The sequence below is a fragment of the Schistocerca cancellata genome, unplaced genomic scaffold, assembly GCF_023864275.1.
Source record: "Schistocerca cancellata isolate TAMUIC-IGC-003103 unplaced genomic scaffold, iqSchCanc2.1 HiC_scaffold_410, whole genome shotgun sequence".
Classification (NCBI taxonomy): Eukaryota; Metazoa; Arthropoda; class Insecta; order Orthoptera; family Acrididae; genus Schistocerca; species Schistocerca cancellata.
The window spans coordinates 35,976-55,634 of record NW_026046427.1 but is presented as its reverse complement, the minus strand read 5'-3'; the positions used below and the strand labels follow the sequence as shown (position 1 = coordinate 55,634).

The 19,659-nt window shown below is 53.7% G+C and overlaps 44 non-coding genes across 44 annotated transcripts; 8 read left to right on the top strand and 36 right to left on the bottom strand.

The window, feature by feature from the left end:
• Positions 1-119: 119 nt before the first annotated feature.
• Positions 120-201, bottom strand: Trnas-aga (transfer RNA serine (anticodon AGA)). The gene has a single exon. It is a non-coding gene; the product is annotated as a tRNA-Ser (tRNA).
• A 139-nt stretch (positions 202-340) lies between these two features.
• Positions 341-413, bottom strand: Trnak-uuu (transfer RNA lysine (anticodon UUU)). Its single transcript has one exon. It is a non-coding gene; the product is annotated as a tRNA-Lys (tRNA).
• A 296-nt stretch (positions 414-709) lies between these two features.
• Positions 710-781, bottom strand: Trnae-uuc (transfer RNA glutamic acid (anticodon UUC)). Its single transcript has one exon. It is a non-coding gene; the product is annotated as a tRNA-Glu (tRNA).
• Positions 782-1,103: 322 nt separating this feature from the next.
• On the bottom strand, positions 1,104-1,176 carry Trnam-cau (transfer RNA methionine (anticodon CAU)). Its single transcript has one exon. It is a non-coding gene; the product is annotated as a tRNA-Met (tRNA).
• An 815-nt stretch (positions 1,177-1,991) lies between these two features.
• Positions 1,992-2,063, top strand: Trnag-ucc (transfer RNA glycine (anticodon UCC)). Its single transcript has one exon. It is a non-coding gene; the product is annotated as a tRNA-Gly (tRNA).
• A 276-nt stretch (positions 2,064-2,339) lies between these two features.
• Trnas-aga (transfer RNA serine (anticodon AGA)) lies at positions 2,340-2,421 on the bottom strand. Its single transcript has one exon. It is a non-coding gene; the product is annotated as a tRNA-Ser (tRNA).
• A 139-nt stretch (positions 2,422-2,560) lies between these two features.
• Positions 2,561-2,633, bottom strand: Trnak-uuu (transfer RNA lysine (anticodon UUU)). The gene has a single exon. It is a non-coding gene; the product is annotated as a tRNA-Lys (tRNA).
• Positions 2,634-2,929: 296 nt separating this feature from the next.
• On the bottom strand, positions 2,930-3,001 carry Trnae-uuc (transfer RNA glutamic acid (anticodon UUC)). The gene has a single exon. It is a non-coding gene; the product is annotated as a tRNA-Glu (tRNA).
• A 322-nt stretch (positions 3,002-3,323) lies between these two features.
• Trnam-cau (transfer RNA methionine (anticodon CAU)) lies at positions 3,324-3,396 on the bottom strand. Its single transcript has one exon. It is a non-coding gene; the product is annotated as a tRNA-Met (tRNA).
• Positions 3,397-4,211: 815 nt separating this feature from the next.
• Positions 4,212-4,283, top strand: Trnag-ucc (transfer RNA glycine (anticodon UCC)). The gene has a single exon. It is a non-coding gene; the product is annotated as a tRNA-Gly (tRNA).
• Positions 4,284-4,559: 276 nt separating this feature from the next.
• On the bottom strand, positions 4,560-4,641 carry Trnas-aga (transfer RNA serine (anticodon AGA)). Its single transcript has one exon. It is a non-coding gene; the product is annotated as a tRNA-Ser (tRNA).
• Positions 4,642-4,780: 139 nt separating this feature from the next.
• Positions 4,781-4,853, bottom strand: Trnak-uuu (transfer RNA lysine (anticodon UUU)). Its single transcript has one exon. It is a non-coding gene; the product is annotated as a tRNA-Lys (tRNA).
• A 296-nt stretch (positions 4,854-5,149) lies between these two features.
• Positions 5,150-5,221, bottom strand: Trnae-uuc (transfer RNA glutamic acid (anticodon UUC)). The gene has a single exon. It is a non-coding gene; the product is annotated as a tRNA-Glu (tRNA).
• A 322-nt stretch (positions 5,222-5,543) lies between these two features.
• Positions 5,544-5,616, bottom strand: Trnam-cau (transfer RNA methionine (anticodon CAU)). Its single transcript has one exon. It is a non-coding gene; the product is annotated as a tRNA-Met (tRNA).
• Positions 5,617-6,431: 815 nt separating this feature from the next.
• Positions 6,432-6,503, top strand: Trnag-ucc (transfer RNA glycine (anticodon UCC)). Its single transcript has one exon. It is a non-coding gene; the product is annotated as a tRNA-Gly (tRNA).
• A 276-nt stretch (positions 6,504-6,779) lies between these two features.
• On the bottom strand, positions 6,780-6,861 carry Trnas-aga (transfer RNA serine (anticodon AGA)). The gene has a single exon. It is a non-coding gene; the product is annotated as a tRNA-Ser (tRNA).
• Positions 6,862-7,000: 139 nt separating this feature from the next.
• On the bottom strand, positions 7,001-7,073 carry Trnak-uuu (transfer RNA lysine (anticodon UUU)). Its single transcript has one exon. It is a non-coding gene; the product is annotated as a tRNA-Lys (tRNA).
• A 296-nt stretch (positions 7,074-7,369) lies between these two features.
• On the bottom strand, positions 7,370-7,441 carry Trnae-uuc (transfer RNA glutamic acid (anticodon UUC)). The gene has a single exon. It is a non-coding gene; the product is annotated as a tRNA-Glu (tRNA).
• Positions 7,442-7,763: 322 nt separating this feature from the next.
• On the bottom strand, positions 7,764-7,836 carry Trnam-cau (transfer RNA methionine (anticodon CAU)). The gene has a single exon. It is a non-coding gene; the product is annotated as a tRNA-Met (tRNA).
• Positions 7,837-8,651: 815 nt separating this feature from the next.
• On the top strand, positions 8,652-8,723 carry Trnag-ucc (transfer RNA glycine (anticodon UCC)). The gene has a single exon. It is a non-coding gene; the product is annotated as a tRNA-Gly (tRNA).
• A 276-nt stretch (positions 8,724-8,999) lies between these two features.
• Trnas-aga (transfer RNA serine (anticodon AGA)) lies at positions 9,000-9,081 on the bottom strand. Its single transcript has one exon. It is a non-coding gene; the product is annotated as a tRNA-Ser (tRNA).
• A 139-nt stretch (positions 9,082-9,220) lies between these two features.
• On the bottom strand, positions 9,221-9,293 carry Trnak-uuu (transfer RNA lysine (anticodon UUU)). The gene has a single exon. It is a non-coding gene; the product is annotated as a tRNA-Lys (tRNA).
• Positions 9,294-9,589: 296 nt separating this feature from the next.
• On the bottom strand, positions 9,590-9,661 carry Trnae-uuc (transfer RNA glutamic acid (anticodon UUC)). Its single transcript has one exon. It is a non-coding gene; the product is annotated as a tRNA-Glu (tRNA).
• A 322-nt stretch (positions 9,662-9,983) lies between these two features.
• Positions 9,984-10,056, bottom strand: Trnam-cau (transfer RNA methionine (anticodon CAU)). The gene has a single exon. It is a non-coding gene; the product is annotated as a tRNA-Met (tRNA).
• An 815-nt stretch (positions 10,057-10,871) lies between these two features.
• Positions 10,872-10,943, top strand: Trnag-ucc (transfer RNA glycine (anticodon UCC)). Its single transcript has one exon. It is a non-coding gene; the product is annotated as a tRNA-Gly (tRNA).
• Positions 10,944-11,219: 276 nt separating this feature from the next.
• Positions 11,220-11,301, bottom strand: Trnas-aga (transfer RNA serine (anticodon AGA)). Its single transcript has one exon. It is a non-coding gene; the product is annotated as a tRNA-Ser (tRNA).
• A 139-nt stretch (positions 11,302-11,440) lies between these two features.
• Trnak-uuu (transfer RNA lysine (anticodon UUU)) lies at positions 11,441-11,513 on the bottom strand. The gene has a single exon. It is a non-coding gene; the product is annotated as a tRNA-Lys (tRNA).
• A 296-nt stretch (positions 11,514-11,809) lies between these two features.
• Positions 11,810-11,881, bottom strand: Trnae-uuc (transfer RNA glutamic acid (anticodon UUC)). The gene has a single exon. It is a non-coding gene; the product is annotated as a tRNA-Glu (tRNA).
• Positions 11,882-12,203: 322 nt separating this feature from the next.
• Positions 12,204-12,276, bottom strand: Trnam-cau (transfer RNA methionine (anticodon CAU)). The gene has a single exon. It is a non-coding gene; the product is annotated as a tRNA-Met (tRNA).
• An 815-nt stretch (positions 12,277-13,091) lies between these two features.
• Trnag-ucc (transfer RNA glycine (anticodon UCC)) lies at positions 13,092-13,163 on the top strand. Its single transcript has one exon. It is a non-coding gene; the product is annotated as a tRNA-Gly (tRNA).
• Positions 13,164-13,439: 276 nt separating this feature from the next.
• On the bottom strand, positions 13,440-13,521 carry Trnas-aga (transfer RNA serine (anticodon AGA)). Its single transcript has one exon. It is a non-coding gene; the product is annotated as a tRNA-Ser (tRNA).
• Positions 13,522-13,660: 139 nt separating this feature from the next.
• Positions 13,661-13,733, bottom strand: Trnak-uuu (transfer RNA lysine (anticodon UUU)). The gene has a single exon. It is a non-coding gene; the product is annotated as a tRNA-Lys (tRNA).
• A 296-nt stretch (positions 13,734-14,029) lies between these two features.
• On the bottom strand, positions 14,030-14,101 carry Trnae-uuc (transfer RNA glutamic acid (anticodon UUC)). The gene has a single exon. It is a non-coding gene; the product is annotated as a tRNA-Glu (tRNA).
• A 322-nt stretch (positions 14,102-14,423) lies between these two features.
• Trnam-cau (transfer RNA methionine (anticodon CAU)) lies at positions 14,424-14,496 on the bottom strand. Its single transcript has one exon. It is a non-coding gene; the product is annotated as a tRNA-Met (tRNA).
• Positions 14,497-15,311: 815 nt separating this feature from the next.
• Positions 15,312-15,383, top strand: Trnag-ucc (transfer RNA glycine (anticodon UCC)). Its single transcript has one exon. It is a non-coding gene; the product is annotated as a tRNA-Gly (tRNA).
• A 276-nt stretch (positions 15,384-15,659) lies between these two features.
• Trnas-aga (transfer RNA serine (anticodon AGA)) lies at positions 15,660-15,741 on the bottom strand. Its single transcript has one exon. It is a non-coding gene; the product is annotated as a tRNA-Ser (tRNA).
• Positions 15,742-15,880: 139 nt separating this feature from the next.
• Positions 15,881-15,953, bottom strand: Trnak-uuu (transfer RNA lysine (anticodon UUU)). The gene has a single exon. It is a non-coding gene; the product is annotated as a tRNA-Lys (tRNA).
• Positions 15,954-16,249: 296 nt separating this feature from the next.
• On the bottom strand, positions 16,250-16,321 carry Trnae-uuc (transfer RNA glutamic acid (anticodon UUC)). Its single transcript has one exon. It is a non-coding gene; the product is annotated as a tRNA-Glu (tRNA).
• A 322-nt stretch (positions 16,322-16,643) lies between these two features.
• Trnam-cau (transfer RNA methionine (anticodon CAU)) lies at positions 16,644-16,716 on the bottom strand. Its single transcript has one exon. It is a non-coding gene; the product is annotated as a tRNA-Met (tRNA).
• An 815-nt stretch (positions 16,717-17,531) lies between these two features.
• Trnag-ucc (transfer RNA glycine (anticodon UCC)) lies at positions 17,532-17,603 on the top strand. The gene has a single exon. It is a non-coding gene; the product is annotated as a tRNA-Gly (tRNA).
• Positions 17,604-17,879: 276 nt separating this feature from the next.
• Positions 17,880-17,961, bottom strand: Trnas-aga (transfer RNA serine (anticodon AGA)). The gene has a single exon. It is a non-coding gene; the product is annotated as a tRNA-Ser (tRNA).
• A 139-nt stretch (positions 17,962-18,100) lies between these two features.
• Trnak-uuu (transfer RNA lysine (anticodon UUU)) lies at positions 18,101-18,173 on the bottom strand. The gene has a single exon. It is a non-coding gene; the product is annotated as a tRNA-Lys (tRNA).
• Positions 18,174-18,469: 296 nt separating this feature from the next.
• Trnae-uuc (transfer RNA glutamic acid (anticodon UUC)) lies at positions 18,470-18,541 on the bottom strand. The gene has a single exon. It is a non-coding gene; the product is annotated as a tRNA-Glu (tRNA).
• Positions 18,542-18,863: 322 nt separating this feature from the next.
• Positions 18,864-18,936, bottom strand: Trnam-cau (transfer RNA methionine (anticodon CAU)). Its single transcript has one exon. It is a non-coding gene; the product is annotated as a tRNA-Met (tRNA).
• Between the last annotated feature and the right edge of the window lie 723 nt (positions 18,937-19,659).

Here is a 19,659-nt window from a genome sequence, read left to right as displayed (position 1 = left end):
ATCAAAAGGACAGGCGCTATAAACGACTGTGAGAGGTGAGGTGTAGCGAGGTACCAAAACGACAGGCAAACTGCGAAATTTTCTGCTCTCTCTTCTGAAACAAAAAATAAAAAAACCGACGCAGTCGGCGGGACTCGAACCTACGCTCCCAGAGGGAATCTGATTTCTAGTCAGACGCCTTAACCACTCGGCCACGACTGCTCGTAGCTAAAGCTTCCCTCGAATCGTGAAAAATGCAACCGGTCTGCGCAGAATGTTGACAGGAAACGAACTCGGTGCACTGATTACGGCAGGGCTACCAGCGCTACGAAACGAGCCATTACGGAAGCGTTAAAATCTTCGCCCGAACAGGGATTCGAACCCTGGACCCTTAGGTTAAAAGCCTAATGCTCTACCGACTGAGCTATCCGGGCTCACGCTTGTTGTGCATGGAGCGACTGCAAGCAATGTGAATAACTGGAACGCGTGTGTAGGCGTACTACGGTAATTGCTGGCTTCTGGCGCAACTGGCGACTTCACCGACTTCCCACTGACGCTGGTAGCACCCCAACAGCGGACCAGTGCCTCTTCTCCCTTTATCCCGGTGCTGACAGTAAGTGCATCCTGTGCCTGCTTCCCCCGATTACGTTCGGTTGAAGCTCCGGAAGGAGGGCGACAAACGAAGGTTGGAAGGCCAAAACATGCAGGGTCGTGTGCGCAAAAACTTACCTTCCGGTACCGGGAATCGAACCCGGGCCTCCTGGGTGAAAGCCAGGTATCCTAGCCACTAGACCACACCGGACTTGCTCGAGAAACGTGAGATTTACTCCCTCTCCTCTCGCATTTCCTGCTGAATCCGGACTCAGTGTTGTTCTCTGTTTGCGAGCATTTTTGCGCGTGCAGACTGGCATGGCGCACAGCTCGAAACTGTCTATTCATTGCTGTTTGCATCATATTTCACTCATAACAGGGGAGGAGAATGATCAAAGTTGTACCTTGCCATAATTGGAAGTAAACATTGTGACGCTGAGGCGTGGATTTCTTGTGGATAACAAACGACAATTAAGTTCGTTCGCTAGCAATAGCAACGCCGTTAATTCAGCCGTGATGTACAGCAAATTAAATGCCCCGGGTGAGGATCGAACTCACGACCTTAAGATTATGAGACTTACGCGCTACCTACTGCGCTACCGAGGCTCGTTGCATCCATCATCCCAGGAAACTTGGTAAGTCTCACATATTAGAGATAGACAGTTTGCGCTTTCTCAGGAATCTGTTGTGTCGCTACGCGTGCTTTCCCGACTTGCTAGATTAAACTGCTGCCGCAGCTTTTTTAACGACGGAAAGCAGCACTGCCTGAGGTTACAGTACATCGCCCTTGCGGCACCTGAACACAGCGGCCTGTAGGGCCAGGCCGACGCTGGAGTTCAGTAACAGCACGCGACCGTCCAAGTAGGGTCTCTTGCGTGCTGCATGTTTGGTTCTTCTCACAGCGAATCCTGCTATACATTCCTGAGGCTGACGCACCTCAAGCGAGCAATCGGCGCGGCAGCACTATAGCGACAACAGCAAAACGATGCATCGGCCGGGAATCGAAGCCGGGCCGCCCGCGTGGTAGGCGAACAACCTACCACTTTTTTAGTTGTTGTTCTCATTTTGTTAGTTGCATTTGTTGGGGGCGGACGTCCGATGACGTCCGTGCTTCCCGAGCATATTCCCGAGCAGCTGTCTGCAGGGAAAGTGGGATTGCCACCCAGCGACGTCGCATACAACCGAAAAAAGTGCTACACACGCGGAGTCCCCCACTACACTGCCTCAAAGCGACCGCTCGTCACTATTGTGTGAGTAACGTTGCGGCCGCGGCGACGAGCCTTGCCCAAAGACGCAGCGTGCGTGGAGGCGCTGCCCGAATGCACCCTCCTACCTCGTAAAGCGCCTACAGCTACTATCACCGTGGGTCACTGCCGGCGGGCGGGAAGCCGACACAGCGCGGCGTTGCGAGCAGCGGCTGTGCGGTGGTGGTGTAATGGTGAGCATAGTTGCCTTCCGAGCAGTTGAGCCGCGTTCGATTCCCGGCCACCGCAACGGGCGCAAATCTATGCGTATGAGTATGTGAGCCACGTGCTGTTGAATTAACGTTTTCTTTCCGTCGTCGCTCCACGCAGGCCATCCTGTAGTATGTCCCGACTTGTCCCGACTTTGCTCGGCTGACGCGAAAGCTGACGCTTGGAATTCGCCCTTATCAAAAGGACAGGCGCTATAAACGACTGTGAGAGGTGAGGTGTAGCGAGGTACCAAAACGACAGGCAAACTGCGAAATTTTCTGCTCTCTCTTCTGAAACAAAAAATAAAAAAACCGACGCAGTCGGCGGGACTCGAACCTACGCTCCCAGAGGGAATCTGATTTCTAGTCAGACGCCTTAACCACTCGGCCACGACTGCTCGTAGCTAAAGCTTCCCTCGAATCGTGAAAAATGCAACCGGTCTGCGCAGAATGTTGACAGGAAACGAACTCGGTGCACTGATTACGGCAGGGCTACCAGCGCTACGAAACGAGCCATTACGGAAGCGTTAAAATCTTCGCCCGAACAGGGATTCGAACCCTGGACCCTTAGGTTAAAAGCCTAATGCTCTACCGACTGAGCTATCCGGGCTCACGCTTGTTGTGCATGGAGCGACTGCAAGCAATGTGAATAACTGGAACGCGTGTGTAGGCGTACTACGGTAATTGCTGGCTTCTGGCGCAACTGGCGACTTCACCGACTTCCCACTGACGCTGGTAGCACCCCAACAGCGGACCAGTGCCTCTTCTCCCTTTATCCCGGTGCTGACAGTAAGTGCATCCTGTGCCTGCTTCCCCCGATTACGTTCGGTTGAAGCTCCGGAAGGAGGGCGACAAACGAAGGTTGGAAGGCCAAAACATGCAGGGTCGTGTGCGCAAAAACTTACCTTCCGGTACCGGGAATCGAACCCGGGCCTCCTGGGTGAAAGCCAGGTATCCTAGCCACTAGACCACACCGGACTTGCTCGAGAAACGTGAGATTTACTCCCTCTCCTCTCGCATTTCCTGCTGAATCCGGACTCAGTGTTGTTCTCTGTTTGCGAGCATTTTTGCGCGTGCAGACTGGCATGGCGCACAGCTCGAAACTGTCTATTCATTGCTGTTTGCATCATATTTCACTCATAACAGGGGAGGAGAATGATCAAAGTTGTACCTTGCCATAATTGGAAGTAAACATTGTGACGCTGAGGCGTGGATTTCTTGTGGATAACAAACGACAATTAAGTTCGTTCGCTAGCAATAGCAACGCCGTTAATTCAGCCGTGATGTACAGCAAATTAAATGCCCCGGGTGAGGATCGAACTCACGACCTTAAGATTATGAGACTTACGCGCTACCTACTGCGCTACCGAGGCTCGTTGCATCCATCATCCCAGGAAACTTGGGAAGTCTCACATATTAGAGATAGACAGTTTGCGCTTTCTCAGGAATCTGTTGTGTCGCTACGCGTGCTTTCCCGACTTGCTAGATTAAACTGCTGCCGCAGCTTTTTTAACGACGGAAAGCAGCACTGCCTGAGGTTACAGTACATCGCCCTTGCGGCACCTGAACACAGCGGCCTGTAGGGCCAGGCCGACGCTGGAGTTCAGTAACAGCACGCGACCGTCCAAGTAGGGTCTCTTGCGTGCTGCATGTTTGGTTCTTCTCACAGCGAATCCTGCTATACATTCCTGAGGCTGACGCACCTCAAGCGAGCAATCGGCGAGGCAGCACTATAGCGACAACAGCAAAACGATGCATCGGCCGGGAATCGAAGCCGGGCCGCCCGCGTGGTAGGCGAACAACCTACCACTTTTTTAGTTGTTGTTCTCATTTTGTTAGTTGCATTTGTTGGGGGCGGACGTCCGATGACGTCCGTGCTTCCCGAGCATATTCCCGAGCAGCTGTCTGCAGGGAAAGTGGGATTGCCACCCAGCGACGTCGCATACAACCGAAAAAAGTGCTACACACGCGGAGTCCCCCACTACACTGCCTCAAAGCGACCGCTCGTCACTATTGTGTGAGTAACGTTGCGGCCGCGGCGACGAGCCTTGCCCAAAGACGCAGCGTGCGTGGAGGCGCTGCCCGAATGCACCCTCCTACCTCGTAAAGCGCCTACAGCTACTATCACCGTGGGTCACTGCCGGCGGGCGGGAAGCCGACACAGCGCGGCGTTGCGAGCAGCGGCTGTGCGGTGGTGGTGTAATGGTGAGCATAGTTGCCTTCCGAGCAGTTGAGCCGCGTTCGATTCCCGGCCACCGCAACGGGCGCAAATCTATGCGTATGAGTATGTGAGCCACGTGCTGTTGAATTAACGTTTTCTTTCCGTCGTCGCTCCACGCAGGCCATCCTGTAGTATGTCCCGACTTGTCCCGACTTTGCTCGGCTGACGCGAAAGCTGACGCTTGGAATTCGCCCTTATCAAAAGGACAGGCGCTATAAACGACTGTGAGAGGTGAGGTGTAGCGAGGTACCAAAACGACAGGCAAACTGCGAAATTTTCTGCTCTCTCTTCTGAAACAAAAAATAAAAAAACCGACGCAGTCGGCGGGACTCGAACCTACGCTCCCAGAGGGAATCTGATTTCTAGTCAGACGCCTTAACCACTCGGCCACGACTGCTCGTAGCTAAAGCTTCCCTCGAATCGTGAAAAATGCAACCGGTCTGCGCAGAATGTTGACAGGAAACGAACTCGGTGCACTGATTACGGCAGGGCTACCAGCGCTACGAAACGAGCCATTACGGAAGCGTTAAAATCTTCGCCCGAACAGGGATTCGAACCCTGGACCCTTAGGTTAAAAGCCTAATGCTCTACCGACTGAGCTATCCGGGCTCACGCTTGTTGTGCATGGAGCGACTGCAAGCAATGTGAATAACTGGAACGCGTGTGTAGGCGTACTACGGTAATTGCTGGCTTCTGGCGCAACTGGCGACTTCACCGACTTCCCACTGACGCTGGTAGCACCCCAACAGCGGACCAGTGCCTCTTCTCCCTTTATCCCGGTGCTGACAGTAAGTGCATCCTGTGCCTGCTTCCCCCGATTACGTTCGGTTGAAGCTCCGGAAGGAGGGCGACAAACGAAGGTTGGAAGGCCAAAACATGCAGGGTCGTGTGCGCAAAAACTTACCTTCCGGTACCGGGAATCGAACCCGGGCCTCCTGGGTGAAAGCCAGGTATCCTAGCCACTAGACCACACCGGACTTGCTCGAGAAACGTGAGATTTACTCCCTCTCCTCTCGCATTTCCTGCTGAATCCGGACTCAGTGTTGTTCTCTGTTTGCGAGCATTTTTGCGCGTGCAGACTGGCATGGCGCACAGCTCGAAACTGTCTATTCATTGCTGTTTGCATCATATTTCACTCATAACAGGGGAGGAGAATGATCAAAGTTGTACCTTGCCATAATTGGAAGTAAACATTGTGACGCTGAGGCGTGGATTTCTTGTGGATAACAAACGACAATTAAGTTCGTTCGCTAGCAATAGCAACGCCGTTAATTCAGCCGTGATGTACAGCAAATTAAATGCCCCGGGTGAGGATCGAACTCACGACCTTAAGATTATGAGACTTACGCGCTACCTACTGCGCTACCGAGGCTCGTTGCATCCATCATCCCAGGAAACTTGGTAAGTCTCACATATTAGAGATAGACAGTTTGCGCTTTCTCAGGAATCTGTTGTGTCGCTACGCGTGCTTTCCCGACTTGCTAGATTAAACTGCTGCCGCAGCTTTTTTAACGACGGAAAGCAGCACTGCCTGAGGTTACAGTACATCGCCCTTGCGGCACCTGAACACAGCGGCCTGTAGGGCCAGGCCGACGCTGGAGTTCAGTAACAGCACGCGACCGTCCAAGTAGGGTCTCTTGCGTGCTGCATGTTTGGTTCTTCTCACAGCGAATCCTGCTATACATTCCTGAGGCTGACGCACCTCAAGCGAGCAATCGGCGCGGCAGCACTATAGCGACAACAGCAAAACGATGCATCGGCCGGGAATCGAAGCCGGGCCGCCCGCGTGGTAGGCGAACAACCTACCACTTTTTTAGTTGTTGTTCTCATTTTGTTAGTTGCATTTGTTGGGGGCGGACGTCCGATGACGTCCGTGCTTCCCGAGCATATTCCCGAGCAGCTGTCTGCAGGGAAAGTGGGATTGCCACCCAGCGACGTCGCATACAACCGAAAAAAGTGCTACACACGCGGAGTCCCCCACTACACTGCCTCAAAGCGACCGCTCGTCACTATTGTGTGAGTAACGTTGCGGCCGCGGCGACGAGCCTTGCCCAAAGACGCAGCGTGCGTGGAGGCGCTGCCCGAATGCACCCTCCTACCTCGTAAAGCGCCTACAGCTACTATCACCGTGGGCCACTGCCGGCGGGCGGGAAGCCGACACAGCGCGGCGTTGCGAGCAGCGGCTGTGCGGTGGTGGTGTAATGGTGAGCATAGTTGCCTTCCGAGCAGTTGAGCCGCGTTCGATTCCCGGCCACCGCAACGGGCGCAAATCTATGCGTATGAGTATGTGAGCCACGTGCTGTTGAATTAACGTTTTCTTTCCGTCGTCGCTCCACGCAGGCCATCCTGTAGTATGTCCCGACTTGTCCCGACTTTGCTCGGCTGACGCGAAAGCTGACGCTTGGAATTCGCCCTTATCAAAAGGACAGGCGCTATAAACGACTGTGAGAGGTGAGGTGTAGCGAGGTACCAAAACGACAGGCAAACTGCGAAATTTTCTGCTCTCTCTTCTGAAACAAAAAATAAAAAAACCGACGCAGTCGGCGGGACTCGAACCTACGCTCCCAGAGGGAATCTGATTTCTAGTCAGACGCCTTAACCACTCGGCCACGACTGCTCGTAGCTAAAGCTTCCCTCGAATCGTGAAAAATGCAACCGGTCTGCGCAGAATGTTGACAGGAAACGAACTCGGTGCACTGATTACGGCAGGGCTACCAGCGCTACGAAACGAGCCATTACGGAAGCGTTAAAATCTTCGCCCGAACAGGGATTCGAACCCTGGACCCTTAGGTTAAAAGCCTAATGCTCTACCGACTGAGCTATCCGGGCTCACGCTTGTTGTGCATGGAGCGACTGCAAGCAATGTGAATAACTGGAACGCGTGTGTAGGCGTACTACGGTAATTGCTGGCTTCTGGCGCAACTGGCGACTTCACCGACTTCCCACTGACGCTGGTAGCACCCCAACAGCGGACCAGTGCCTCTTCTCCCTTTATCCCGGTGCTGACAGTAAGTGCATCCTGTGCCTGCTTCCCCCGATTACGTTCGGTTGAAGCTCCGGAAGGAGGGCGACAAACGAAGGTTGGAAGGCCAAAACATGCAGGGTCGTGTGCGCAAAAACTTACCTTCCGGTACCGGGAATCGAACCCGGGCCTCCTGGGTGAAAGCCAGGTATCCTAGCCACTAGACCACACCGGACTTGCTCGAGAAACGTGAGATTTACTCCCTCTCCTCTCGCATTTCCTGCTGAATCCGGACTCAGTGTTGTTCTCTGTTTGCGAGCATTTTTGCGCGTGCAGACTGGCATGGCGCACAGCTCGAAACTGTCTATTCATTGCTGTTTGCATCATATTTCACTCATAACAGGGGAGGAGAATGATCAAAGTTGTACCTTGCCATAATTGGAAGTAAACATTGTGACGCTGAGGCGTGGATTTCTTGTGGATAACAAACGACAATTAAGTTCGTTCGCTAGCAATAGCAACGCCGTTAATTCAGCCGTGATGTACAGCAAATTAAATGCCCCGGGTGAGGATCGAACTCACGACCTTAAGATTATGAGACTTACGCGCTACCTACTGCGCTACCGAGGCTCGTTGCATCCATCATCCCAGGAAACTTGGTAAGTCTCACATATTAGAGATAGACAGTTTGCGCTTTCTCAGGAATCTGTTGTGTCGCTACGCGTGCTTTCCCGACTTGCTAGATTAAACTGCTGCCGCAGCTTTTTTAACGACGGAAAGCAGCACTGCCTGAGGTTACAGTACATCGCCCTTGCGGCACCTGAACACAGCGGCCTGTAGGGCCAGGCCGACGCTGGAGTTCAGTAACAGCACGCGACCGTCCAAGTAGGGTCTCTTGCGTGCTGCATGTTTGGTTCTTCTCACAGCGAATCCTGCTATACATTCCTGAGGCTGACGCACCTCAAGCGAGCAATCGGCGCGGCAGCACTATAGCGACAACAGCAAAACGATGCATCGGCCGGGAATCGAAGCCGGGCCGCCCGCGTGGTAGGCGAACAACCTACCACTTTTTTAGTTGTTGTTCTCATTTTGTTAGTTGCATTTGTTGGGGGCGGACGTCCGATGACGTCCGTGCTTCCCGAGCATATTCCCGAGCAGCTGTCTGCAGGGAAAGTGGGATTGCCACCCAGCGACGTCGCATACAACCGAAAAAAGTGCTACACACGCGGAGTCCCCCACTACACTGCCTCAAAGCGACCGCTCGTCACTATTGTGTGAGTAACGTTGCGGCCGCGGCGACGAGCCTTGCCCAAAGACGCAGCGTGCGTGGAGGCGCTGCCCGAATGCACCCTCCTACCTCGTAAAGCGCCTACAGCTACTATCACCGTGGGCCACTGCCGGCGGGCGGGAAGCCGACACAGCGCGGCGTTGCGAGCAGCGGCTGTGCGGTGGTGGTGTAATGGTGAGCATAGTTGCCTTCCGAGCAGTTGAGCCGCGTTCGATTCCCGGCCACCGCAACGGGCGCAAATCTATGCGTATGAGTATGTGAGCCACGTGCTGTTGAATTAACGTTTTCTTTCCGTCGTCGCTCCACGCAGGCCATCCTGTAGTATGTCCCGACTTGTCCCGACTTTGCTCGGCTGACGCGAAAGCTGACGCTTGGAATTCGCCCTTATCAAAAGGACAGGCGCTATAAACGACTGTGAGAGGTGAGGTGTAGCGAGGTACCAAAACGACAGGCAAACTGCGAAATTTTCTGCTCTCTCTTCTGAAACAAAAAATAAAAAAACCGACGCAGTCGGCGGGACTCGAACCTACGCTCCCAGAGGGAATCTGATTTCTAGTCAGACGCCTTAACCACTCGGCCACGACTGCTCGTAGCTAAAGCTTCCCTCGAATCGTGAAAAATGCAACCGGTCTGCGCAGAATGTTGACAGGAAACGAACTCGGTGCACTGATTACGGCAGGGCTACCAGCGCTACGAAACGAGCCATTACGGAAGCGTTAAAATCTTCGCCCGAACAGGGATTCGAACCCTGGACCCTTAGGTTAAAAGCCTAATGCTCTACCGACTGAGCTATCCGGGCTCACGCTTGTTGTGCATGGAGCGACTGCAAGCAATGTGAATAACTGGAACGCGTGTGTAGGCGTACTACGGTAATTGCTGGCTTCTGGCGCAACTGGCGACTTCACCGACTTCCCACTGACGCTGGTAGCACCCCAACAGCGGACCAGTGCCTCTTCTCCCTTTATCCCGGTGCTGACAGTAAGTGCATCCTGTGCCTGCTTCCCCCGATTACGTTCGGTTGAAGCTCCGGAAGGAGGGCGACAAACGAAGGTTGGAAGGCCAAAACATGCAGGGTCGTGTGCGCAAAAACTTACCTTCCGGTACCGGGAATCGAACCCGGGCCTCCTGGGTGAAAGCCAGGTATCCTAGCCACTAGACCACACCGGACTTGCTCGAGAAACGTGAGATTTACTCCCTCTCCTCTCGCATTTCCTGCTGAATCCGGACTCAGTGTTGTTCTCTGTTTGCGAGCATTTTTGCGCGTGCAGACTGGCATGGCGCACAGCTCGAAACTGTCTATTCATTGCTGTTTGCATCATATTTCACTCATAACAGGGGAGGAGAATGATCAAAGTTGTACCTTGCCATAATTGGAAGTAAACATTGTGACGCTGAGGCGTGGATTTCTTGTGGATAACAAACGACAATTAAGTTCGTTCGCTAGCAATAGCAACGCCGTTAATTCAGCCGTGATGTACAGCAAATTAAATGCCCCGGGTGAGGATCGAACTCACGACCTTAAGATTATGAGACTTACGCGCTACCTACTGCGCTACCGAGGCTCGTTGCATCCATCATCCCAGGAAACTTGGTAAGTCTCACATATTAGAGATAGACAGTTTGCGCTTTCTCAGGAATCTGTTGTGTCGCTACGCGTGCTTTCCCGACTTGCTAGATTAAACTGCTGCCGCAGCTTTTTTAACGACGGAAAGCAGCACTGCCTGAGGTTACAGTACATCGCCCTTGCGGCACCTGAACACAGCGGCCTGTAGGGCCAGGCCGACGCTGGAGTTCAGTAACAGCACGCGACCGTCCAAGTAGGGTCTCTTGCGTGCTGCATGTTTGGTTCTTCTCACAGCGAATCCTGCTATACATTCCTGAGGCTGACGCACCTCAAGCGAGCAATCGGCGAGGCAGCACTATAGCGACAACAGCAAAACGAAGCATCGGCCGGGAATCGAAGCCGGGCCGCCCGCGTGGTAGGCGAACAACCTACCACTTTTTTAGTTGTTGTTCTCATTTTGTTAGTTGCATTTGTTGGGGGCGGACGTCCGATGACGTCCGTGCTTCCCGAGCATATTCCCGAGCAGCTGTCTGCAGGGAAAGTGGGATTGCCACCCAGCGACGTCGCATACAACCGAAAAAAGTGCTACACACGCGGAGTCCCCCACTACACTGCCTCAAAGCGACCGCTCGTCACTATTGTGTGAGTAACGTTGCGGCCGCGGCGACGAGCCTTGCCCAAAGACGCAGCGTGCGTGGAGGCGCTGCCCGAATGCACCCTCCTACCTCGTAAAGCGCCTACAGCTACTATCACCGTGGGTCACTGCCGGCGGGCGGGAAGCCGACACAGCGCGGCGTTGCGAGCAGCGGCTGTGCGGTGGTGGTGTAATGGTGAGCATAGTTGCCTTCCGAGCAGTTGAGCCGCGTTCGATTCCCGGCCACCGCAACGGGCGCAAATCTATGCGTATGAGTATGTGAGCCACGTGCTGTTGAATTAACGTTTTCTTTCCGTCGTCGCTCCACGCAGGCCATCCTGTAGTATGTCCCGACTTGTCCCGACTTTGCTCGGCTGACGCGAAAGCTGACGCTTGGAATTCGCCCTTATCAAAAGGACAGGCGCTATAAACGACTGTGAGAGGTGAGGTGTAGCGAGGTACCAAAACGACAGGCAAACTGCGAAATTTTCTGCTCTCTCTTCTGAAACAAAAAATAAAAAAACCGACGCAGTCGGCGGGACTCGAACCTACGCTCCCAGAGGGAATCTGATTTCTAGTCAGACGCCTTAACCACTCGGCCACGACTGCTCGTAGCTAAAGCTTCCCTCGAATCGTGAAAAATGCAACCGGTCTGCGCAGAATGTTGACAGGAAACGAACTCGGTGCACTGATTACGGCAGGGCTACCAGCGCTACGAAACGAGCCATTACGGAAGCGTTAAAATCTTCGCCCGAACAGGGATTCGAACCCTGGACCCTTAGGTTAAAAGCCTAATGCTCTACCGACTGAGCTATCCGGGCTCACGCTTGTTGTGCATGGAGCGACTGCAAGCAATGTGAATAACTGGAACGCGTGTGTAGGCGTACTACGGTAATTGCTGGCTTCTGGCGCAACTGGCGACTTCACCGACTTCCCACTGACGCTGGTAGCACCCCAACAGCGGACCAGTGCCTCTTCTCCCTTTATCCCGGTGCTGACAGTAAGTGCATCCTGTGCCTGCTTCCCCCGATTACGTTCGGTTGAAGCTCCGGAAGGAGGGCGACAAACGAAGGTTGGAAGGCCAAAACATGCAGGGTCGTGTGCGCAAAAACTTACCTTCCGGTACCGGGAATCGAACCCGGGCCTCCTGGGTGAAAGCCAGGTATCCTAGCCACTAGACCACACCGGACTTGCTCGAGAAACGTGAGATTTACTCCCTCTCCTCTCGCATTTCCTGCTGAATCCGGACTCAGTGTTGTTCTCTGTTTGCGAGCATTTTTGCGCGTGCAGACTGGCATGGCGCACAGCTCGAAACTGTCTATTCATTGCTGTTTGCATCATATTTCACTCATAACAGGGGAGGAGAATGATCAAAGTTGTACCTTGCCATAATTGGAAGTAAACATTGTGACGCTGAGGCGTGGATTTCTTGTGGATAACAAACGACAATTAAGTTCGTTCGCTAGCAATAGCAACGCCGTTAATTCAGCCGTGATGTACAGCAAATTAAATGCCCCGGGTGAGGATCGAACTCACGACCTTAAGATTATGAGACTTACGCGCTACCTACTGCGCTACCGAGGCTCGTTGCATCCATCATCCCAGGAAACTTGGTAAGTCTCACATATTAGAGATAGACAGTTTGCGCTTTCTCAGGAATCTGTTGTGTCGCTACGCGTGCTTTCCCGACTTGCTAGATTAAACTGCTGCCGCAGCTTTTTTAACGACGGAAAGCAGCACTGCCTGAGGTTACAGTACATCGCCCTTGCGGCACCTGAACACAGCGGCCTGTAGGGCCAGGCCGACGCTGGAGTTCAGTAACAGCACGCGACCGTCCAAGTAGGGTCTCTTGCGTGCTGCATGTTTGGTTCTTCTCACAGCGAATCCTGCTATACATTCCTGAGGCTGACGCACCTCAAGCGAGCAATCGGCGCGGCAGCACTATAGCGACAACAGCAAAACGATGCATCGGCCGGGAATCGAAGCCGGGCCGCCCGCGTGGTAGGCGAACAACCTACCACTTTTTTAGTTGTTGTTCTCATTTTGTTAGTTGCATTTGTTGGGGGCGGACGTCCGATGACGTCCGTGCTTCCCGAGCATATTCCCGAGCAGCTGTCTGCAGGGAAAGTGGGATTGCCACCCAGCGACGTCGCATACAACCGAAAAAAGTGCTACACACGCGGAGTCCCCCACTACACTGCCTCAAAGCGACCGCTCGTCACTATTGTGTGAGTAACGTTGCGGCCGCGGCGACGAGCCTTGCCCAAAGACGCAGCGTGCGTGGAGGCGCTGCCCGAATGCACCCTCCTACCTCGTAAAGCGCCTACAGCTACTATCACCGTGGGTCACTGCCGGCGGGCGGGAAGCCGACACAGCGCGGCGTTGCGAGCAGCGGCTGTGCGGTGGTGGTGTAATGGTGAGCATAGTTGCCTTCCGAGCAGTTGAGCCGCGTTCGATTCCCGGCCACCGCAACGGGCGCAAATCTATGCGTATGAGTATGTGAGCCACGTGCTGTTGAATTAACGTTTTCTTTCCGTCGTCGCTCCACGCAGGCCATCCTGTAGTATGTCCCGACTTGTCCCGACTTTGCTCGGCTGACGCGAAAGCTGACGCTTGGAATTCGCCCTTATCAAAAGGACAGGCGCTATAAACGACTGTGAGAGGTGAGGTGTAGCGAGGTACCAAAACGACAGGCAAACTGCGAAATTTTCTGCTCTCTCTTCTGAAACAAAAAATAAAAAAACCGACGCAGTCGGCGGGACTCGAACCTACGCTCCCAGAGGGAATCTGATTTCTAGTCAGACGCCTTAACCACTCGGCCACGAGTGCTCGTAGCTAAAGCTTCCCTCGAATCGTGAAAAATGCAACCGGTCTGCGCAGAATGTTGACAGGAAACGAACTCGGTGCACTGATTACGGCAGGGCTACCAGCGCTACGAAACGAGCCATTACGGAAGCGTTAAAATCTTCGCCCGAACAGGGATTCGAACCCTGGACCCTTAGGTTAAAAGCCTAATGCTCTACCGACTGAGCTATCCGGGCTCACGCTTGTTGTGCATGGAGCGACTGCAAGCAATGTGAATAACTGGAACGCGTGTGTAGGCGTACTACGGTAATTGCTGGCTTCTGGCGCAACTGGCGACTTCACCGACTTCCCACTGACGCTGGTAGCACCCCAACAGCGGACCAGTGCCTCTTCTCCCTTTATCCCGGTGCTGACAGTAAGTGCATCCTGTGCCTGCTTCCCCCGATTACGTTCGGTTGAAGCTCCGGAAGGAGGGCGACAAACGAAGGTTGGAAGGCCAAAACATGCAGGGTCGTGTGCGCAAAAACTTACCTTCCGGTACCGGGAATCGAACCCGGGCCTCCTGGGTGAAAGCCAGGTATCCTAGCCACTAGACCACACCGGACTTGCTCGAGAAACGTGAGATTTACTCCCTCTCCTCTCGCATTTCCTGCTGAATCCGGACTCAGTGTTGTTCTCTGTTTGCGAGCATTTTTGCGCGTGCAGACTGGCATGGCGCACAGCTCGAAACTGTCTATTCATTGCTGTTTGCATCATATTTCACTCATAACAGGGGAGGAGAATGATCAAAGTTGTACCTTGCCATAATTGGAAGTAAACATTGTGACGCTGAGGCGTGGATTTCTTGTGGATAACAAACGACAATTAAGTTCGTTCGCTAGCAATAGCAACGCCGTTAATTCAGCCGTGATGTACAGCAAATTAAATGCCCCGGGTGAGGATCGAACTCACGACCTTAAGATTATGAGACTTACGCGCTACCTACTGCGCTACCGAGGCTCGTTGCATCCATCATCCCAGGAAACTTGGTAAGTCTCACATATTAGAGATAGACAGTTTGCGCTTTCTCAGGAATCTGTTGTGTCGCTACGCGTGCTTTCCCGACTTGCTAGATTAAACTGCTGCCGCAGCTTTTTTAACGACGGAAAGCAGCACTGCCTGAGGTTACAGTACATCGCCCTTGCGGCACCTGAACACAGCGGCCTGTAGGGCCAGGCCGACGCTGGAGTTCAGTAACAGCACGCGACCGTCCAAGTAGGGTCTCTTGCGTGCTGCATGTTTGGTTCTTCTCACAGCGAATCCTGCTATACATTCCTGAGGCTGACGCACCTCAAGCGAGCAATCGGCGAGGCAGCACTATAGCGACAACAGCAAAACGAAGCATCGGCCGGGAATCGAAGCCGGGCCGCCCGCGTGGTAGGCGAACAACCTACCACTTTTTTAGTTGTTGTTCTCATTTTGTTAGTTGCATTTGTTGGGGGCGGACGTCCGATGACGTCCGTGCTTCCCGAGCATATTCCCGAGCAGCTGTCTGCAGGGAAAGTGGGATTGCCACCCAGCGACGTCGCATACAACCGAAAAAAGTGCTACACACGCGGAGTCCCCCACTACACTGCCTCAAAGCGACCGCTCGTCACTATTGTGTGAGTAACGTTGCGGCCGCGGCGACGAGCCTTGCCCAAAGACGCAGCGTGCGTGGAGGCGCTGCCCGAATGCACCCTCCTACCTCGTAAAGCGCCTACAGCTACTATCACCGTGGGTCACTGCCGGCGGGCGGGAAGCCGACACAGCGCGGCGTTGCGAGCAGCGGCTGTGCGGTGGTGGTGTAATGGTGAGCATAGTTGCCTTCCGAGCAGTTGAGCCGCGTTCGATTCCCGGCCACCGCAACGGGCGCAAATCTATGCGTATGAGTATGTGAGCCACGTGCTGTTGAATTAACGTTTTCTTTCCGTCGTCGCTCCACGCAGGCCATCCTGTAGTATGTCCCGACTTGTCCCGACTTTGCTCGGCTGACGCGAAAGCTGACGCTTGGAATTCGCCCTTATCAAAAGGACAGGCGCTATAAACGACTGTGAGAGGTGAGGTGTAGCGAGGTACCAAAACGACAGGCAAACTGCGAAATTTTCTGCTCTCTCTTCTGAAACAAAAAATAAAAAAACCGACGCAGTCGGTGGGACTCGAACCTACGCTCCCAGAGGGAATCTGATTTCTAGTCAGACGCCTTAACCACTCGGCCACGACTGCTCGTAGCTAAAGCTTCCCTCGAATCGTGAAAAATGCAACCGGTCTGCGCAGAATGTTGACAGGAAACGAACTCGGTGCACTGATTACGGCAGGGCTACCAGCGCTACGAAACGAGCCATTACGGAAGCGTTAAAATCTTCGCCCGAACAGGGATTCGAACCCTGGACCCTTAGGTTAAAAGCCTAATGCTCTACCGACTGAGCTATCCGGGCTCACGCTTGTTGTGCATGGAGCGACTGCAAGCAATGTGAATAACTGGAACGCGTGTGTAGGCGTACTACGGTAATTGCTGGCTTCTGGCGCAACTGGCGACTTCACCGACTTCCCACTGACGCTGGTAGCACCCCAACAGCGGACCAGTGCCTCTTCTCCCTTTATCCCGGTGCTGACAGTAATTGCATCCTGTGCCTGCTTCCCCCGATTACGTTCGGTTGAAGCTCCGGAAGGAGGGCGACAAACGAAGGTTGGAAGGCCAAAACATGCAGGGTCGTGTGCGCAAAAACTTACCTTCCGGTACCGGGAATCGAACCCGGGCCTCCTGGGTGAAAGCCAGGTATCCTAGCCACTAGACCACACCGGACTTGCTCGAGAAACGTGAGATTTACTCCCTCTCCTCTCGCATTTCCTGCTGAATCCGGACTCAGTGTTGTTCTCTGTTTGCGAGCATTTTTGCGCGTGCAGACTGGCATGGCGCACAGCTCGAAACTGTCTATTCATTGCTGTTTGCATCATATTTCACTCATAACAGGGGAGGAGAATGATCAAAGTTGTACCTTGCCATAATTGGAAGTAAACATTGTGACGCTGAGGCGTGGATTTCTTGTGGATAACAAACGACAATTAAGTTCGTTCGCTAGCAATAGCAACGCCGTTAATTCAGCCGTGATGTACAGCAAATTAAATGCCCCGGGTGAGGATCGAACTCACGACCTTAAGATTATGAGACTTACGCGCTACCTACTGCGCTACCGAGGCTCGTTGCATCCATCATCCCAGGAAACTTGGTAAGTCTCACATATTAGAGATAGACAGTTTGCGCTTTCTCAGGAATCTGTTGTGTCGCTACGCGTGCTTTCCCGACTTGCTAGATTAAACTGCTGCCGCAGCTTTTTTAACGACGGAAAGCAGCACTGCCTGAGGTTACAGTACATCGCCCTTGCGGCACCTGAACACAGCGGCCTGTAGGGCCAGGCCGACGCTGGAGTTCAGTAACAGCACGCGACCGTCCAAGTAGGGTCTCTTGCGTGCTGCATGTTTGGTTCTTCTCACAGCGAATCCTGCTATACATTCCTGAGGCTGACGCACCTCAAGCGAGCAATCGGCGCGGCAGCACTATAGCGACAACAGCAAAACGATGCATCGGCCGGGAATCGAAGCCGGGCCGCCCGCGTGGTAGGCGAACAACCTACCACTTTTTTAGTTGTTGTTCTCATTTTGTTAGTTGCATTTGTTGGGGGCGGACGTCCGATGACGTCCGTGCTTCCCGAGCATATTCCCGAGCAGCTGTCTGCAGGGAAAGTGGGATTGCCACCCAGCGACGTCGCATACAACCGAAAAAAGTGCTACACACGCGGAGTCCCCCACTACACTGCCTCAAAGCGACCGCTCGTCACTATTGTGTGAGTAACGTTGCGGCCGCGGCGACGAGCCTTGCCCAAAGACGCAGCGTGCGTGGAGGCGCTGCCCGAATGCACCCTCCTACCTCGTAAAGCGCCTACAGCTACTATCACCGTGGGTCACTGCCGGCGGGCGGGAAGCCGACACAGCGCGGCGTTGCGAGCAGCGGCTGTGCGGTGGTGGTGTAATGGTGAGCATAGTTGCCTTCCGAGCAGTTGAGCCGCGTTCGATTCCCGGCCACCGCAACGGGCGCAAATCTATGCGTATGAGTATGTGAGCCACGTGCTGTTGAATTAACGTTTTCTTTCCGTCGTCGCTCCACGCAGGCCATCCTGTAGTATGTCCCGACTTGTCCCGACTTTGCTCGGCTGACGCGAAAGCTGACGCTTGGAATTCGCCCTTATCAAAAGGACAGGCGCTATAAACGACTGTGAGAGGTGAGGTGTAGCGAGGTACCAAAACGACAGGCAAACTGCGAAATTTTCTGCTCTCTCTTCTGAAACAAAAAATAAAAAAACCGACGCAGTCGGCGGGACTCGAACCTACGCTCCCAGAGGGAATCTGATTTCTAGTCAGACGCCTTAACCACTCGGCCACGAGTGCTCGTAGCTAAAGCTTCCCTCGAATCGTGAAAAATGCAACCGGTCTGCGCAGAATGTTGACAGGAAACGAACTCGGTGCACTGATTACGGCAGGGCTACCAGCGCTACGAAACGAGCCATTACGGAAGCGTTAAAATCTTCGCCCGAACAGGGATTCGAACCCTGGACCCTTAGGTTAAAAGCCTAATGCTCTACCGACTGAGCTATCCGGGCTCACGCTTGTTGTGCATGGAGCGACTGCAAGCAATGTGAATAACTGGAACGCGTGTGTAGGCGTACTACGGTAATTGCTGGCTTCTGGCGCAACTGGCGACTTCACCGACTTCCCACTGACGCTGGTAGCACCCCAACAGCGGACCAGTGCCTCTTCTCCCTTTATCCCGGTGCTGACAGTAAGTGCATCCTGTGCCTGCTTCCCCCGATTACGTTCGGTTGAAGCTCCGGAAGGAGGGCGACAAACGAAGGTTGGAAGGCCAAAACATGCAGGGTCGTGTGCGCAAAAACTTACCTTCCGGTACCGGGAATCGAACCCGGGCCTCCTGGGTGAAAGCCAGGTATCCTAGCCACTAGACCACACCGGACTTGCTCGAGAAACGTGAGATTTACTCCCTCTCCTCTCGCATTTCCTGCTGAATCCGGACTCAGTGTTGTTCTCTGTTTGCGAGCATTTTTGCGCGTGCAGACTGGCATGGCGCACAGCTCGAAACTGTCTATTCATTGCTGTTTGCATCATATTTCACTCATAACAGGGGAGGAGAATGATCAAAGTTGTACCTTGCCATAATTGGAAGTAAACATTGTGACGCTGAGGCGTGGATTTCTTGTGGATAACAAACGACAATTAAGTTCGTTCGCTAGCAATAGCAACGCCGTTAATTCAGCCGTGATGTACAGCAAATTAAATGCCCCGGGTGAGGATCGAACTCACGACCTTAAGATTATGAGACTTACGCGCTACCTACTGCGCTACCGAGGCTCGTTGCATCCATCATCCCAGGAAACTTGGTAAGTCTCACATATTAGAGATAGACAGTTTGCGCTTTCTCAGGAATCTGTTGTGTCGCTACGCGTGCTTTCCCGACTTGCTAGATTAAACTGCTGCCGCAGCTTTTTTAACGACGGAAAGCAGCACTGCCTGAGGTTACAGTACATCGCCCTTGCGGCATCTGAACACAGCGGCCTGTAGGGCCAGGCCGACGCTGGAGTTCAGTAACAGCACGCGACCGTCCAAGTAGGGTCTCTTGCGTGCTGCATGTTTGGTTCTTCTCACAGCGAATCCTGCTATACATTCCTGAGGCTGACGCACCTCAAGCGAGCAATCGGCGCGGCAGCACTATAGCGACAACAGCAAAACGATGCATCGGCCGGGAATCGAAGCCGGGCCGCCCGCGTGGTAGGCGAACAACCTACCACTTTTTTAGTTGTTGTTCTCATTTTGTTAGTTGCATTTGTTGGGGGCGGACGTCCGATGACGTCCGTGCTTCCCGAGCATATTCCCGAGCAGCTGTCTGCAGGGAAAGTGGGATTGCCACCCAGCGACGTCGCATACAACCGAAAAAAGTGCTACACACGCGGAGTCCCCCACTACACTGCCTCAAAGCGACCGCTCGTCACTATTGTGTGAGTAACGTTGCGGCCGCGGCGACGAGCCTTGCCCAAAGACGCAGCGTGCGTGGAGGCGCTGCCCGAATGCACCCTC